Source organism: Quercus robur, chromosome 3 (genome assembly GCF_932294415.1).
Source record: "Quercus robur chromosome 3, dhQueRobu3.1, whole genome shotgun sequence".
NCBI lineage: Eukaryota > Viridiplantae > Streptophyta > Magnoliopsida > Fagales > Fagaceae > Quercus > Quercus robur.
The window spans coordinates 9982234-9999708 of record NC_065536.1 but is presented as its reverse complement, the minus strand read 5'-3'; the positions used below and the strand labels follow the sequence as shown (position 1 = coordinate 9999708).

The 17475-nt window shown below is 37.2% G+C and overlaps 2 protein-coding genes across 51 annotated transcripts in view; both read left to right on the top strand.

The window, feature by feature from the left end:
- The window catches only part of LOC126716982 (putative disease resistance protein RGA1), a 103923-nt gene that overhangs the window by 30320 nt on the left and 56128 nt on the right, over positions 1–17475 (top strand). The gene's annotated exons all lie outside the window — the stretch shown is intronic.
- LOC126716986 (L10-interacting MYB domain-containing protein-like) overlaps positions 14008–17475 on the top strand; it is a 39255-nt gene continuing 35787 nt past the window's right edge. Inside the window, exon 1 of the mRNA XM_050418124.1 lies at positions 14008–14076. The gene's annotated coding sequence lies outside the window, so the exon portion shown is untranslated. The remainder of the gene's footprint in view (positions 14077–17475) is intronic.

Sequence of the window (17475 nt, the reverse complement as noted above, 5' to 3'; positions counted from 1 at the left end):
CCATCATTTTTGCTTGGAGTGAAAGAACTCGTTCTCAGCATTAGGAATATAGTCTCCAGAGGGATAACAGCCTCAGTTCCATAAGTCATTGAAAATGGTGTCTCCCCTATTGACCTACGAGGGGTGGTCTGATATGTCCAAAGGACATGTGACAACTATTCCACCCATTTTTCCTTTGCATCATCCAATATTTTCATAGATCCATTCACTATGACCTTATTGACAGCCTCAGCCTGTCCATTCTCCTGTGCATATGTCGGGGTGGAATATCTATTTGTTATGCCCAGGTCACAGCAATACCTCCTGAAGGCTTTGCTCTCAAACTGAAGACCATTGTCCAAGATGAGTGTACGAGGGATTCCAAACCGAGTGACAATATTTTTCCAGATAAATCTCTTAGCATCCATATCTCTAATACTTGCTAGTGGTTCAGCTTCAACCCATTTGGTGAAGTAATCTGTGTCTACCAGCAACCATCTCTTATTCCCTGCTCCTTTAGGGAAGGGCCCCATTGAGCAAAAAGCCATGGGCTGGATAGAGGATTAAGGACACCTCTTGGTTGGTGAATGTTTGGGGCAAATATTTGGCATTGGTCGCATTTCTTCACATACTCTTGTGCTTCCCTCTACATATTTGGCCACCAATATCTCTAAGTAAGGGCCCTGTGGGATAAAGATCTGCCTCCTGTGTGGCTTCTACAAATCCCTTTATGTAACTCTTTTAGGAGTAGTTCAACTGCTTCAGGGTGTATGCATAGCAAATAAGAGCACTTGTACAACTTTTGGTCATTGGACAGCCAAAACCGAGGAGCCTTTCTCCGTACCTTGTCAGCCTCGGACTTACCCTCGGGCAAGATGTCTTCCTTAAGGAATAGCACAATAGAGTCCATTCAACTAGGACCCACCCTAATCTGATGAATATGAATCACGTTTCTCCTTATTTCAATAGGTTTACACAAGTCTTCCACAAGGTTCACCCGTGGTAAACTTTTTGTCGAAGAGGTTGTGAGCATGGCAAGAGAGTTAGCATATATATTTCTACTTCTAGGGATCTGCAATAAAATGAAAAACTCAAATCCTGACTGTAAGTGTCTAACTTGGTTCAAATATTCCTGCATTCTAGGATCTCTGGCTTCCAACTCTCCCCCTAACTGGCCTACAACCAATCTCGAATTTGAAAACATCTTCACTGCCTTTCCTCCCATTCTTTGAACCATAGTTATCCTTACCAATAGAGCCACATACTCGACCTCATTATTGGTGGCCGAGAAGCCCAACCTTAAGGATTTTTCAATAATGATCTTCTCAAGAGAAATTATAACTAGCCCCACCCCAGATCCTCTTTGATTCGCTATACCGTCAATGTGCATTCTCCAGGGTAAAGGCTCTTGCAGGGAGACCATGCCAATTGATTTTCCATCCATGTTCTGCTTCTCTACTTTTTCTTCAAATGGGGTTTCAGCAAACTCGGCCACCAGATCAGTGAGGACCTGACCCTTGACAGAGGTGTGAGGCATGTACTTGATATTAAAAGCCTCTAGGATCGTACCCCACTTAGCAATCCTCCCTATGTAATTGGCACTCCGAAGTAGAGATCTAAGTGGAAGTTGGGTTAGGACAACAACTATGTGTGATTGGAAGTAATGGGAAAGCTTACGCGTAGAATGCACCACTGCCAAAATGGCCTTCTCCAATGGTAGGTAACGGACCTCAGCCTCATGTAATGACTTGCTCACATAATAAACTGGCCTCTGTACACCACTATCAAGCTATACAAGCACTCGGCTCACCGCATGGGAAGCCACTATAATGTAAGCAAACAAAACCTCATCCACCTCAGGTCTGGACATAATGGGTGGCCGAGATAGGTATTCCTTCAACTATTGGAAGGCCAAGACACACTCCTCGGTCCATTCAAATCCCTTCTATTTGTTCAAAAACTGGAAGAAAGGCCTACACCTATCTGCTGACCAAGAAATGAATCAGTTTAGAGCAGCAGTCATCCCTATCAACTTCTAGACCTTTTTGGAATTCCGAGGTGGCTGTAAATTGTTAATTGCTTTAATTTGATCAGGGTTGACTTCAATTCTGTGGTGAGTAACCACGTACCCCAAGAACTTCCCTGATCTGACGCCAAAAGAGTACTTAAAAGCATTAAGTCGCAACTTATGTCTCCTCAGGATCTCAAAGATATTCTCGAGATCGTTAATATGCTTGAATTCCAACTTACTCTTAACCACCATGTCGTCTATATAAATCTCAATTTTTTTTCCTAGCTGTAGCTTAAACATCCTGGTCATCATCCTCTAATAAGTAGAACCTGCATTCTTTAGACCAGAGGGTATCACCTTGTAGTGGTAATTCCCAGTAGAGGTGACAAAAGTTGTCTTCTCTTGATCATCCAAAGCTAAAGTTATCTGATGGTATCCTTGAAAGGTGTTCAGGAAGCTCATCCAGGGATGGCCTATAGTGGCATCCACTAACTGGTCTATTCAAGGCATGGAAAAAGGATCCTTTGGGAAAGCTTTATTCAGATCTGTAAAGTCCACACATACCCACCACTTCCCATTCTTCTTCTTCACTACCACTGCATTGGCCAACCAATCAGGGTAGAACACTTCCTTAATAACCCCAGCTTGCTTAAGCTTGTTCACCTCTTCCTTGACAGCATCAGGATGCTCTTTAGATGAGCGCCGATGTGGTTTCTTCCTAGGGAGGACAGCTAGGTTGACATTCAGATGATGGCAAATGAAGTATGATCCACCCCAGGAGCTTCGAAAGCATTCCATGCGAACACATCAATATTCCTCCTTTGAAATGCTAAGAGTTCTTCCTTCTCTTGAGGAGGCAATTGAGCTCTAACCTAAAAGAACTTCTCCGGAATCCCGGTTCACCATCTATAATGATTTCTTCCAACCTTTCACACTTTGCCTCTTCCGACGCTGCACCCGTAGATAGGACTGGAATCCTTGATTGCTATGAGCCCTCCTCAACAGAAGCAGAGGACTCAGCTTCAGGCTGATGCATAATTGCAGCCACCAAGCACTGCCTAGCCATGAATTAACTCCAAACAAGCTCTTCAACCTGGTCCCCTAACGAATACTTCACCTTCAAATGCAAAGTTGAAGAAACGGCCCCTAGGGCGTGAAGTCAGAGTCTTGCCACAATAGCCGTGTAGGGAGAATAAACATCCACCACAATGAAGTCCACCTCCACTACCTTCAAACTTGCTTGCACGGGTAGTCTAATCTGACCCCTTGGAATAACAACTTTCCCATCAAAGCTTACCAAAGGTGAATCATAGGCTGTCAAATCCTCAGGCTTCAAGTTCAGCCCCTTGTACAAGTCAGGGTACATAATCTTTGCACCACTGCCCTGGTCTACCAACACCCTTTTGACATCATACCCTCCTATCCTGAGCGTAACCACTAAAGTATCATCCTGTGGCCGTACGGTTCCAATCTTGTCATCGTTTGAAAAACTCAACGCCGGTGGAATCTCCATTTTGGCTCTCTTCGGCTTAGAATAAGAGTCCTTCGTAGGTGGCCGAGCTATAAACATCGCCTGGAGGGATGGGAACCATTTCTCCCAGAAGCAGCAAAAATGACATTAATTGTGCCCAAAGGGGGCCTTGAAGAAGCATCCCCTGAGCCCTTGACCCTGCTTGGTCTACCTGCCTATTGTGCCAATACAAAAACTGTTTTAACCTTTCATCTTTAACCAGTTGCTCCAGAGGATTCCATAAAGTTCTAAGTCCTTGATGGTATGTCCTTGTTCCTGGTGGTACCGGTAATGAAGACTTTGGTTGTGCCTTATGGGGTCTCCTCCCATCTTGTTTGGCCATTTGAAGTATGACTCATTCTTGATCTTCTCCAAGACTTGATGTATTGGCTCTCGAAACACCGTGTTGACCACTTGAGGAGCCACAGACCCAGACTGCCCAACAAAATCCCTTCAGGGTTTGTTATTATTGTATCTATCCAACCTGAAATCCCTTCTGTCTTGAGGGATAACCTTGGCCTTTCCTTTCCCTTGCTGCTAGTCTTCCTCAACCTACTTGTTTTCATCAATACAATCCATATCCCTTCGCCTGTACTCGTCGTCCTTTTCGTCGCTGGTATTCGGACTAGAGGAAGGACGCCTTCGTTACGCTCGGCGTAACTTCCTCTTCAGGTCGTCGATTTTTTGCTGTAGAGCCCTATTATCGTCCCGCTTTTGGGATGCATGACCTTTCCCTTTCAAGGGACTTCTGCTTATGTGGGAGGTATTTACGCTACCCTCTCGTCGCTTGTCTTGATCTCTTTCCCGTTCGAGGTTCAGAAAGTTATCCTACAATTGGGAGTCTGCAGGTCTCGTTTGGCGCAGACCTGATCCTTCCATTTCTAACGGTCGCACTTGCTGAGGCACAAGTTATTCCCACAGATGGCGTCAATTGTAGGGTCACAATTTGGAGTCCAGGCCTGACAAGTATGGGGTTCTGGTCCAAGGAGCTCGAAAACAATGAATTTGTAGAGAGTGAGCTATAGAACTAGGCCTCAACGAAGTATATTCTAGCTAAAGATGGGCCATGCAACAAATGAAAATTCCCTTCATGTCGATAGATTCTCAGTCCGGAGACGTAGGGAATGCATACGGGTCCCAGTTCAAAGACTATGGTTCTTGCACTGTTCCTCTACTCTAACTTCCTTTTTTCTGTCCCCCTCTTCATAGGGACTCCCCTTTCTTATATAGTCTTCTTGAAGTTATCAGGGCCTTACACTTGTTGATTATCTGGACTCTCATTTGAGTGCTTGTCCTATTGGACATCTCTCCCCATCTTTCTGTGAGTTGTGGTAGCCAAGACAGCACTGTTCACAGGTCCTCTCCACATTAATGCAGCCAGAAAAGTAGCCGCAATGCATTTAATGTGGCAGCTGTAGCCTCTCCTTAGACACCCTACGCTTCCTTCCTTCCTACGGGCCTGTGGGACTCATCTTTGTTACTAATGCCCGTTGGGGTAGGTCCTTCTAGTAGGCAGAGTGCATGTTTAAGCCATATTTGTTACGTTCAAGGAGACATTTTTCCTCGAACCGCCTTCTAAACATCTTCAAGCCCACAAGAACTGGGCTGGGAGCCCTTTTGGCACTCACGTCTTCTCCTCGGACGTGGTTGGTCTTCCCATACGGGGCCTAAGGCCCATTGTATGATCTTGGGCCTTTGCCCCCACAGAGATAAAATAGCAAGATTTCAACTTCAACATGGAAAAAATTGTAATGGTTGAAGAAACTTGTTAAAATAAATAAAACAAATAAGGAATCACTGTTTTCAAAAACAATTAATAAATATAAAATAAAATAATAAACATTAAATTTAAAGATGAAACTTGTTAAGCAAATATCATTTTACACAACATTTACTAAAGCAAAACAAACAACAGTGATACATCCTACACATAAAATGCAAGCTGTACAATACAATACACACTTATCAAAACATTACACAGTTTAGTCCTTTATTTTTGTTTCACATATACCCAGACCCACAATTAGCCATAGCCCATAGGCCATAGTTATTCACAAAACAAACTTGTAATCTCAAACACTATAAACAGAGAGAGCGAGAAAGACATTAGTACCACTGCAAACAAATGACTGATCTGGATGGAGCTAGAGACGGTAATCGAGTGGAGGCTTTAAGCCTAGATCGAAGTCTGGCTACGGCTTAGGCAGCAATTTGGACATTTCACATTTGGGTTTGGATACTTTAGCGGTGTAAGGGAATTTTTTTTTTTTTTTTTTTTTCACATTTGGATTTTTTGTTTAGTAAACGGCAGAGATTTGTGCTCTTTTTTTTAATGAAAAAAATGGATATTACTCATTTGAGGATTTGTTAAATATGGTTTGGTTGTTCGTATTTAGAGGAATTATGGGCTTAGGAATGAACCAAAGTTATTTTGTTCTTTCGGTTAATTTTTTTGGGCTTTTATGAATCAATTCTAAAATTTGAGGAGGCCCAAATAAGAGAGGATTAACAAATTTTTCAATGAATTTTACGGTAGCTTCACTATAGGGATTAGGGGTGTCCAACCAGACCCGTCACCCGCCCAACCCGCTCAACCCGGCCGACCTGGCTCGAAAACCGGCCGACCCGACGCCGGTGACAGTCGGCGGCGGGTCTTCGTCCCCAAAACCCGATAACGGCGGGTCGGATAACGGGTTTGAGCATAAAAACCGAGATCTCAACCGATCCGACCATCTGTGCACTGGAAATTACTTTTTCTCCACCGCTAGGTGTGTTTCGCCGGTCGTTTTGCCCGTTAAGTCGAGATCCGGCCTTATCTCTTCGAGATCCACCGAGATCTCATTGAGATCCGGTGAGGTCTCGTCGAGATTCGGCCTATTCTATGCGAGATCTTGCTGAAATCCGGCAAAATCTCTCCCAGTTCGGCCTGATCTCTTCGAGAACTAACCAGATCTCGGCAGATTCGGCCCAATCTTAACCAAATTTGGTGGTTTCCGGCAAAAATCTGAAATGGTTTCAAAATTTTCAACTTCGACCGAGGACCGACCGGTATCCGAGGAAGTCCAGCCACCCGAACCGATTCCGTTCACTGGTCGGCGGCGGGTCCAGAAATGAGAGACCCGAACTTATCGGGTCAGTTCCGGGTTGGGCACAAACCCGACCCGGACCGACCCGTGGACAGGCCTAATAGGGATAAGCATATCTTATTTTTATAGTATAATAAATACATTTGTATCTTTCTTTTTATTGATGTTGCTCAACTTAATATCATAAAAGAGATGATTAGATAGTTCTACTAACCTAAACTATAACTAAAATAATCAAAAATATTGTTACTCAATTGGTTGTTACCTTAAGTTGCTCTATTTATCAATTTCATCTTGACAAACCTAGGCTTCTTAGCAGTTGACAAAACTATTTGATAACAGAATTTGTCCATATCATCTAAACAATTAATGAGGCTTTGTTAGCCACTCAATGTATAAAACATATGGGAAGAACGGAAAGATATTAGAAGAATATTTCTTAGTCCTTGGCCATTAGCAAACTTTGCTATTGGAGGTAAATAATTCAATTATAAGCAAAATTAAATCCTTACAATGATTCTTGGGAATTGAAATAATTTTTTTTGCCATAGGTGATTCTTTGAAGCAACAATAAGGAACAAAGCAAAGTCACTCATAGTAGTTTTATCTAAATCTGATTCATAACAACAACTTCTATTCTAGTTGGTCAATGCCAATGGTAGGTAGGCAGCATTCCAAAATTACTTCTATTCCAGTCTTTTTCACTTTTGGGTGTTTTATGATCAACCTTTGTTAGCAAAAAAAAAAAACTGAGTGATGTGGAAGCTGATACATAAATCTGATTTATATCATATCTATTATCACGGCTCAAAGAATATCTGTATCTTCATTCTATTTGGCCCATCAGTGTAACAAGCTTTTAAATGCTAATCCTCACTGATCTAACAATATTGATTGTTTTAAGCATGTGAATGTGGAGGTCAGCATTTGGGGGTTGGATTGGTTATCTTTTGGTTAGGTTTTGATCACGTTGTATGGAGCGGTTCTTCCAGTTCTTTTTAATGGTCGATGAGATATAATCCATATGATAACATTCCAAGTTTTAAGTCTGTTTTCACTATCCATTTAGAGAGAGCAGAGAAAAAAGAAAACGAAAGTGAAAAATGAATGAATTTCCTCACTCTTTTCTATTTCCTTTTTTCCCATTTAGCTGAGCTGATGAGTATTTGACTCAAAACTTTTCACCGAAAGTTCTCTCCTTAATTAGGCAATAGGTTTATTTATTTGAAAATATAACGGCAAAATAGCAATTCTTAGTGTTGATTGGAACAATATTTCGTCAAGTTACTATACTTAGGTTTCCTTTAGCTCCTCATACCCTGTACAAATGTTAGCACAACGTTACATCATTTGCAATCCTAATTCCTAAAAGTGTTGAATATTGTTATGTTTCTTCCGTTATTCTTAAAATATATTCTTATATTTCAAATTCCGGAAACAAAAGGCTCAAACCTCTGATATTTACACCATTCTTTTCCAACATATTTTGACTGCATTGACTTAAAGCAATGAAATTTTTTTTAATTAGGTCACAAGAAATTATATATTAGATGATAGGAACCATATAAGGATCATAGGATTTTAACATATTCTAAAAAAGATTCCCATCACCTTTCTCATGATTTGATTTTCCCTTCTTAAGGTCTCTTCTTTTTTGCTTGTCATTCTCAATCTCTCTTCTAATATCTTTTGAGTGGATGAGTTTCTCGGTTCATGATAATTTGTCAAGATTAACCTAGAATGAGCTTGCCAACATATAGAAAGTAAGTATTATTTGATTGGTAGGCCCAACCAATTTATTTTATCCCAATCAATTAACTTTCTGAGTAGTACAGACCCCTTAATTCCCATTCAATTTGTTTAAAAAAGACAATGAAGAAAAAAAAAATCTCTTGAGAATTCCTAGCAAAATAGAATAAATTTAAGAGATCAAAGGTTTTTTTTAATAGGTAAGAGAAGAAAGTAAAATTGAGTAGAAATCATCTAGAATTTGTCATTAAATTCTAATACTTAACTTTATTTGAGCCATGAATAGAGTTATTATTTGTTTATACAATATCCTTGATCTGAAACATTGGATATAATGGGAGGAGACGTGTGATTTTTTGCCATCGTGATAGGCTTTTGCAAAGACATTAATTGTAGCTCAGTTAGCGTATCTGCAGGAACAATTCACACTATTAAGACCTAGCATGAGTGATTTCACCTCTTTATTGTAAACCTTTAAGATGATCAGATGTTTTCTAATCTTGTCTTCTCTTATTTTAATTCTCTTGAGCCATTAGTAATAATGGTAGATCTAGCAGCAGGCTGTGATAAAGAACTCTAATAATGCAATGAATTTTTCACAGGACCTAGATTATGCCAACATGGTTATACTGTCAAAATTTGTATCTCTGTTTGTTAAAACTGATTGCCTTAATAAAAATTTACTTCCTAAAATAACGCTATAATGATAATAGTGGCTGCTGATTTTCTACTTGTGTATGTTGCATATTAGTTCTATTCAATACAGAATATTGGATTTTGAACAATTTTGTGTGGCGGCCATAAGTCATCTGATGGAAGGAAATGGAGAATTGGGAACAACATTCAAGGCATGGCCTATAAGCTGTTTGAGAGAAATGGGAACAAAACTGATTATTATAGAGGAACATGCCTTGATATTCTCGTCACTTTCAGATGCAAATTTTGATGCCATATCTTAGGTAGGCATCCACAATTAACTGAAGATGATTAAGTGATTATAAAGTATGATAGCATATGGTTTCATCATCTGCAGCATGATTTTCTGCAATGAACACAACTATAAGAATTGAAAAATGTCCGAAAAGGAGCTGTGTGAATTATATTGTCTTGGTATACATAAACGGCTGAACAGTTCAAGACATCATGTTCACTGGTTAGCTAGTATATCCGATAGTCTTTCACAAAGAAAATTCAAAGCCACAAGCTACTTCTCCCGATACAGTAACTTTTCTTCTACTTTCTCTGTGTCTGCATTGTCATTTGCATTGTGCTTTATCAATTTCTATTAATGTGGGGGATTATTGGAAAAATAGCATAGAGTGAATAAGAAATTGATGTGTTCTATATTCACTTGAAGATGTTATTATAAGTGGTGAAAATCCTTGAGTCCCACATTGGAAATAATAGAAAATATGAACTTTGGGCTAGATATTGGGTTGGGCTTTAGGCTTGTTAAATCCCTTTATGGATTAAAGCAAGCTCCAAAGCAATGACATGAGAAATTTGGCAATGCAATGATGTCAAATGGGTTTAGAATCAATGAGTGTGACAACTGTGTGTATATTAAAGATACTGCAAATGGCTATGTTATTGTGTGTCTCTATGTTGATGATATGCTCATTATAGATAGCAATAATGATATCATTAAAGCTACCAAGAGAATGTTGACTAGTGAGTTCGACATGAAAGATTTAGGTGTTGCAGATGTGATATTAGGAATGAAAATTTCTAGAAAATCTGATGGACTTGTCTTATCTCAATCACATTATATTAAGAAAGTTCTTGAGAAATTCAAGGAATATGATGACAGTCAAGTGAGAACACCTGTAGATGTAAATTTACATCTAACTAAGAATAAAGGGCAAGGCATATCTCAATTGGAGTTTTCGAGAATAATAGGTAGTCTTATGTATATAATGAACTGCACTAGACCGGACATAGCATATGCTGTCAACAAGTTGAGTAGATACACTAGTAATCCAGGGGAAGACCACTGGAAGGCATTAGTTAGGGTTTTGAGGTATTTGAAATAAACCCAAACTATGGGTTGCACTACACTCGGTATCCAGCTGTACTAGAAGGGTATAGTGATGCTAATTGGATATCCGACACAAAAGATACCAAATCCACAAGTGGATATGTCTTCACACTTGGTGGTGCAGCGGTATCTTGGAAGTCTTCTAAACAAACATGCATTGCTAGATCCACAATGGAATCAGAATTTATCACATTGGACAAAGTAGGAGAAGAAGCAGAGTGGCTTCGTCATTTCCTGGAGGATATGCCAATGTGGATGAAACATATGCCCTCTATTTGTATACATTGTGATAGCAAATCAGCTATTGGTAGGGCACAGAGTCATGTACAATGGTAAGTCTTGACATATACGTCGAAGACATAATACCGTGAGGCAGTTGCTCTCTAATGGAATTATTTCCATTGACTTTATAAAGTCAAAAGAGAACATAGCGGATCTGTTAACCAAAAGTTTGAGTAGAGAGCAAGTAAACTGCTCATTGAGGGGAATGGGGTTAAAGCCTATTATTTAAAAGTCTCTGGGATGGCAACCCAACCTAGTTGACTGGAGATCCCAAGATCTAGGTTCAAAGGGACAACCGAATCGTGGAGACTATTTTTTATCACTATGGAGATAACATCTCCCTCTCATTCCTATGATGAAATAGTGATGCCTGTAAGCGATGTTCAGGATAAGCTTTGCTTTTAATGATTCTTATATCTTGGAATTCCGAGTGGGGTATAGCAGGATACTCTTAATAAGAATCACCTATATGAGTGTGAAGTGGGCCGCTTCTATGAGAGTTTTTAAGGTTGAATTCTCTAGAGCACTTCATGAATTTACCAGGATATGTTCAGGGCCGAAATGAACACAACTATAAGAATCGAAAAATGTCCAAAAAGGAACTATGTGAATTCTATTGTCTTGGTATACATAAACGGCTGAACAGTTCAAGACATCATGTTCACTGGTTAGCTAGTACATCCGATAGTCTTTCACAAAGGAAAGTTCAAAGCCACAAGCTACTTCTCCCGATACAGTAACTTTTCTTCTACTCTCTCTGTGTCGGCATTGTCATTTGCATTGTGCTTTATCAATTTCTATTCATGTGGGGGATTGTTGGAAAAATAGTATAGAGTGAATAAGAAATTGATGTGTTCTATATTCACTTGAAGATGTTATTATAAGTGGTGAAAATCCTTGAGTCCCACATTGGAAATAATAGAAAATATGAGCTTTGGGCTGGATATTGGGTTGGGCTTTAGGCATATGTGGACTAGGCCCATTTATCCATTTAATAATAATATTTTATTATTTTATTATTGAGTCAAAGTCTGTATACAGCAGTAATATCTGAAATAGTGTTTCAGGTTCAAGTAACGTATAGTCTCATTGTCCCTCATTCATGAAATAAGAACTTTTCAGAGAAAACTCTCCCAGTGTGAGATTTTTGTCCATTCATTTGTGTCAAAGAGAGAGAAAGAGGCATTGAGTAGTTCATAGAGCACGACCCTGAGTGCTTCATCTTCGTGCTGTTTGATCATTTTATCTTGGGAGGCAGAAGTCCACGAATCTCAAAGCACCACAGAGAAAGTGTGGGGGGCGAAATCTGCTTTAAGGAAATTGTGTAAAACACAAGACTTGATCTCAATTGTTCATCCTTTTACGCATTGTTCATCCTTTCAAACATCTAGTCTGTGAGTCTTCAATTATTTGCAAATTTCTTATTATTTATATGCAGTATTTGTTTATTATTTTTGCCTATTAAATCTATCTGTGTTATTGTTTAATTTTAGATTTGTATATTGTTCCTTTTGCTTTATCACAAAAGTAAATTGTTGAAATATATCCAGCACTTACTTGCACTGGTCTTCCACTATTGGACAAGCTAAATAACTTGAGAGGAGAACTAAGTATAGAAATTAAGGTACGGGTGAACGATGCCGCCTCTAAAGCCAAGGCTGCAAATTTGAAGGACAAGCAGCATCTTAGAAAATTGGAATTAATATGGGATGATGAGCTGGGTAACGATGTCGCAGGTGTTTGTAAAGATGAAAATTTAATGGAAGGCCTCCGGCCACACCAAAATTTAAAAATGTTGTATGTGGAACAGTACCAGGGTGTGACATTTCCAGTTGGCCTCCTTCGCTGACTAGTCTTATGATATTAGAAATATCAAACTCGATATGCCAACATCTATCGCCAATGTAACAACTCCCAAATCTCCGAAATCTTTCTCTAAAAGAGATGCATGGTCTGGAATACATATCAAACCGAGAAATCACTAAAGAGATCTCTGCTTCATCAACATTTTTCCCATCCCTAGAGTCACTCAAATTGAGGAGCTGCCCTAATCTAGAGGGATGGTGGAGGAATAAAGTGGGTGTGGCAACATCAAGTCATCAATACCAGCAGCATGTATCATTGCCTTCTTTTCCTCGTCTTTTAAAGTTGGAAATCTGGAATTGCAAAAACCTGACTTGCATGCCGTTGTTTCGATATCTTGAAGAACCACTACTACTGACATTTTCCAGTTGCAATCCATTGCAACAAACAATGAATATGACAGCAATCTCTTCGGTTCCCTCTGCTTCGAACTCCTCCCCTTCTCTCTCCAAATTAAAGTTTCTATCTTTGTCTTGGATTGAGGATTTAGAGTTTTTGCCAGAGCAGTGTTTGCAAAACCTGGCTTCTCTCGAGATTGCTCATGTCCAAAAATTTTCAATATCGTGATTCTTGGTATTAAGAATTAAATTCTTGTTCGGCAACCAATATCCTTCGACTTCTTCGGGTAAGAACTACAACTTGTGCTATTTCTTTTCTTTTTGTGCCGACTTCTTTATCTTCTTCCAATTTATTTGCAATTTAATATGCAGATTTATTCAAAGCACTGTACAAACAATTGAAAGGATGCCAAGGAAACATCGGACGATTGCCTAAAATTGTTCACTGATGAACCCAATTCTTGGTATGTCCAAAAACATTTGCATTTATTTCATATGTCGATTTTTTTTTTTTTTTTTGGCTATGTGAACTATGAAGCATCAGGATTATTTAAACCCACCAGGAAGGGTGTGGATGCCACAGGTTCCACTGCTCTCATATGCAAAAGCAATCGAATCATAGAAAAAGTCCCAATGTTGTACCTTTTTTTGTTTAAAAACTTTCGGGCACTACAATTGTGCAAAAAGTCAACAACTAGGATGTGAGTACCTTCTTTTTCTTTTGTTTTCTTCTCTCACAAAATTTGTCATTTGAGATAATGACCTTTTGCCATACCAGTAGGGGAAAAGAAGAAATTAAGGCAGATATATAGACCCAAGTAATTTCTATTGTATCTCAAAATATATGTTGTTAAGGTGATATACTTGATTTTTTTTTTTATTGATTTAGTGCATAAAAATATTGGGAAGTCCCACTTGCTGATATTAGATTGATATTGTTCTAGAAGATCAACTTGTATGGCTAAACAGGTATTTAGGTGCTGAAATTCATTTTTATGTATAAGCTTCTACCATGCTATTTTTTGCTCAAATTTTAAGATATTTTAACACATAAATCTCTATGCTTTCTTGAATGATAGATGTGTAGCATGATTGGATCAAAAGCACAGCTTGAAATTTTGAGCTTAGAAATGCACTCAATTTTTGATAGATTCCACTTTAACTAAAATATTGAATTTTGAATAAATTATTCTTTGGAATTGGGGAAACCGAGACCCAAGGTTGTGTTTGGATGGCAACATTTGGATTTGAAATCCATTGATTTAAAATGTCTTGATTTGAAATCCTTTGATTTTAAAATTCTTTGTTTGGTTTTTTTTTTTTAACAATGAAGGATTTAAAATTCATCATTTGAAATTTCATTGTTTGAATACCTAAATTTAGATTTGGATTTGGATTTAAGATCAATAAAATATATATTTTTAATTATTATTTACTTAATCCTTCTGCATTTTAACTTTAAATACATGAGGTAATATTGATAGTCCAATTGACAGGTCGATGACTAAATATTTAGTCATAGCCAACTAAAAAAATATCTTGCCAACTATTAACAACTAAAATGTTTTATATCAACTAGAAAGCACACCTAAATGAATGGGTTTTTTTTTTTTTTTTTTTTTTTTCCACAAAATTCAAAATATCAAACTAAAAAATTATTCTATAATTGTCAAATCGTGAATCGTATCGTGAATCAATTTTTAATTTTTATGTATCATATATCGTATCAAATCGTATATCGTAAGATACACAAACATTTAAGAAAATTATAAAATAATTATAGATATATATATATATATATATATATATAAAAGATATACTCATTATAAATTTGAAATATATTCAATTAAATACCAATTTAATCATTACTTATGCAATAAAATTTAACAAAGCTAACTAACTAAATCAAATTAACTTATGTTTATAACATGCATATTCAAATTGATTAAACTCAGAAGTGAAAATACATGATATATGAAACAAAATATAATATCTTTTCATCATCTTATCTAATCAATTCCATCTAAGTCAATGTTATCATCATGTTCAGCATCTTGCAAAATTATTTTTTCATAGACATTTTTTTCATTATTATCAACATTTACTATTTTTGTTTTGTTTTTCTATTCTAATAATTTTTTCTTGGCATTCTAGCTTTTTAGACTCATAATAATAATAACAAAATAAAAAATAATTATATTTTCATTATATTATTAATAGCATAGAAAATATATTTGCATATATGAAAGTGAGTGTTACGAGTATAGTCTAAATTTTGTAGGAGAAAGAGAAGGGAGGGAAAACAAAATCATGGGAATTAGATTCAATTAAGTTTCCCAATATTTTTGTGTTAAAAAAGCCTAACAACTTGTTTAAATAAAATAAAACCACAAATTTTAACAAAAAAACCCATTTCAAACCCATATGTCTGTGTATCGTTCGATATGTACAATTCACCGATACGATACGATTCATATGATACACACTTATGTATCGGACGATTCAAGAGCACTTACGATACGTACTTACGATACGAAACTTTTTGTATACGATACGATACGTATTGTACGATACGCTTACGATACGAAATTTTTTGTACACAATTCGATACGTATCGTACAATACGTATCGCATATCGTACGATACTGACAACTATGTTAACAACTAAAAAGTTATATATCAAGAGAGACATATTAAAAACCCAAAATATGTCTTTTACACAACTTCCAAAAGAACAAATTAATGGAGACTAATTAAAAATTGTATCCAATCCTTTTTATCATCATCATTTGAAAGACTTTTAAAAAACTTAAAGTCCTCTACATCTCCATACATTAACTTCTCAACTATTTTGAATATTTCAAGCCGTGAGTCCAAACACTTTTGAAACCACGACATGTATCTCTTCACCAGAAGGTTATGGTTGCTCTTAATTTTTCTTTGTTATGAAGTACTCTTTGAATCAGTATTTGCAACAACTTCAACGAGTTGATCTTTCCTATTCTTTTCTTTGGTGAGGCTTAGAAGCAGAACTTATTGATACAGAATGCTGACGTGATTGTTACCTCATTTTCTCATTCCTTAGCCATAACTTTAACTGCTTCGTTCATATGTTCTACACCAATGCCAATAGCTCTATCCCTCCCACACAAGATCTCAATGTCCTCCCAATTGTCAATAACTTTGTTTTTATAAGCACCTGCTTTTGCATTTTTCTAAATAAGTAAAAAAAAAAAAAATAGCAGATTATTTTACATAGTCTAAGCAAATCAGTGTAGTGAATGCATCAGTATAAATGTCCCCATGGGCTCATAGTTTCATTGACTTAGTGCGTTGGTAATTTTTGAAGAAAAAAGATAGTACACCAAGGTTATGGGGGAGGAACAGAACACTTGAGCCTCCATTTTGCATTTTCTACCTTTTCACTGAATTTACTAGTAATAAAAAAACCCATAACTCAAAAAATTATAAAGAAAACAAAGGAAACAGGAATATGACAGAGGTATTGGTCAAATGTATCTAATTTTAACACCAAGAAATCATGTCAAGATGAAACAGTTAGATAACTCTTGTAAGGTTCTAGCACTAATTGTTCTTCTCTCTCTGAGTTTATGTCTTCTCTTAGCTTAGTTTCCTGATTTCCCTCTTTTTGTTGTGCTGTGTGCCCTTTTTTTTTTTTCATCATCATGAACATCTTGTTCTTTTCTCTTAGTTTTTATCATTAATATTAATTTTCTGTTTACCTATCAAAAAAAAAAAAGGTTCTAGTACTGTGAATTTGAAAATTTTGTATTAAGGATTCTGAACTATAAACTTAATCCCAACAAATTCAAGCACATAAGCATATATGATTCATGTTTGACTGCAATCCTATACGTAAGCCATGCTCATAAATAGCTTAATAGCAGGTGTGAAGACTATAGTGGGACATTCTACAATGAAAGCACCTCAAGACTTTATTGTTACATTGATTTTCCATTAGAACGCATACCATTCAGATCTATTGGGATAATGGGATGCTTTTCTTACAATCGTGAAACTGTTTCTGCATAATATTCCAACTACCTCAAGTAAAACAAGCTATAAGACCCACCTTTACAAAACCAAATAAACAGTGTCTAAAAATATATAGTAATTAAATACCACCCTAAAAAAAAAAAAAGGCAAAGAAGCCAGTTTGGAAAAACCTTTGGAGCACCACACTTGAGAGAATTGTTGTCCACCAATACATTTACTATCCATTTACAAAATGGTACACTAATTGTGTAATTGATCAACCATATAACGTAATGTTCCATAAACTTTTATTCTTTCTAATTTTTTAGAATACAACAGAAATAGAGAGGTCAACGAAGAAGAGAAAAGTTAGAGTGATGAACCTGTGTTGCCGTGAGAAATAGAGAAAGAAGAAGAGCTTGTGGCACCGAGGAAGAGAGAGGTGGAGAAACATGAGAATAGTGAAGAGTGTGTAGTGAGGGATTTAAAATTCCATGGTTTGTGAGAGGATTTGAAATCAACAGATTTGGACCCCTGAAATCCATGATGGATTTGGACCAAATCCAAATTCTTCTCATTTTAAGTTATCCAAACAAAGAATTTTGATTTGAGCCCTCTCAAAT